Below are 1639 nucleotides of genomic sequence, written 5' to 3'. Positions count from 1 at the left end.
CCCATGAATCCGCTATGACCCCATGACACCCTAGTGCTTTTTATCAATTGTTTATATCCTTTTTAATCATCTTGCTTGTTCACTTTCATTGTTATTTAGTTTAGTGATTTTCTACTTCAAACCCCAATTTGTGACACCCTTAGACACCGCTAGTTGCAATAGAAAATCTCATCTCAATTCCCGTCCCTTGGGATCCGACCTTTACTTGCCTCTTTACTAATTGTAGGGTTGTTTGTGAAGTTATAAATTGTGTTTTGGTCTAGGTGCTCCTAACGACAAGTACCGAAAACTAAACCTCCTCGAGAGTCCGACCAAAAATGGCACCGTTGTCGGGGACGGTGTTAACTTGATTTAGATTTCCTTATATTGTTATTAGTTGTGTCTTTCTTTGCCTTGGGGAAGTAAAACTCCTCAAGGTTTGTTCTAATTATTTTCGAGTTGTTTGATATTTTGCATGTCTAGAAGATCACAAGGTAACTTGTTACCCTTTGATCACAAAATTGAAAGGACTTTGACAACCAATAGAAGACTTGCTAGGAGAACATTGAGAGGTATTGGTGAGGTTGTAGATATTCAACCAAACACTATTGAGTTCATCAACCCTTTTGCAAGAGAAGGTGAGGAGAACCCAACACAAAATCCAACACAAAATCAACCCACAATGCCTAAGTTTTCATCACATTCCGTACCCACCGAGGAGAACCTACCCAATGGTACTCCCACACCACAAAATCTAACCGGAAATTTTATCGCCAAATCCGCATTTATCCAATTAGTCGAAAGAAGCCAATTTGGGGGGATGCCTAGCGAAGACCCTCACTCTCATATGGAGACTTTTTGCGACTATTGTGATGCGATTTCTCAAACCGGTGTAACTCAAGACCAAATTCGATGGGTCTTATTTCCTTTTTTCTCTAATTGGCACCGCAAAACAATGGTTGAAAGGCCTTGATAAGGCTAATCTCGGAATTGATTCTTGGAAGAAGTTGGCTCTAGCTTTCTACAAAAAGTTCTATCCACCGGAAAAGACTAACATGCTAAGAGCTCAAATTACGGGCTTTAAGCAAAGAGATGAAGAATCTTTGTATGAAGCTTGGGAGCGATTCAAGGGAATTTGCCGCTCATGTCCTCATCATGGACTTAGCGAGTTGTTCTTGGTACAACAATTTTGGAACGGTGTTTATGAAGATTCAAGGAACATTCTCAACATGGGATCAAATGGAATGTTCACCGAAGTTGACGACAATCAAACTTGGAACAAGATTGAGGAAATGGCGGTCCATAACTCACAATATAGTAGACCTCGCAAGGCTACTAGAGGAGGAAAACATGAAGTGGACTCTATTGTTGGAATATGTGTCCTCCGACAATAATGCGATCACAATTGTCGATCATAATGATCACATGTTTAAATCTCATTTTAAGAATACATGTGGGATGTAATATTTTTACAGTCAACTGGTCCACACATATCGGTAATGATTGGCTGACTAGAGTTTGACATTACTGTCGTGCGACGGTGGTGATCAGTTGATCCCCTTAGGTCATACCTATAGGGAAATACTCTTAATTGATTATTTAATTAATCGTATACCGATACGAGTTAATTAAATTGCTTAAAATTGATGGATGATTTGTG

At 39.4% G+C, this 1639-nt stretch overlaps 1 non-coding gene across 1 annotated transcript; it reads right to left on the bottom strand.

Annotated features, from left to right (window-relative positions):
- Positions 1 to 1034: 1034 nt before the first annotated feature.
- LOC141604370 (small nucleolar RNA R71) lies at positions 1035 to 1141 on the bottom strand. Its single transcript, XR_012526072.1, has one exon. It is a non-coding gene; the product is annotated as a small nucleolar RNA R71 (small nucleolar RNA).
- Between the last annotated feature and the right edge of the window lie 498 nt (positions 1142 to 1639).

Source organism: Silene latifolia, chromosome 9 (assembly GCF_048544455.1).
Source record: "Silene latifolia isolate original U9 population chromosome 9, ASM4854445v1, whole genome shotgun sequence".
In the NCBI taxonomy this organism is placed as follows: Eukaryota; Viridiplantae; Streptophyta; class Magnoliopsida; order Caryophyllales; family Caryophyllaceae; genus Silene; species Silene latifolia.
Note: the sequence above shows the minus strand (reverse complement) of the source record. Positions and strands in the feature narration are given on the sequence as shown.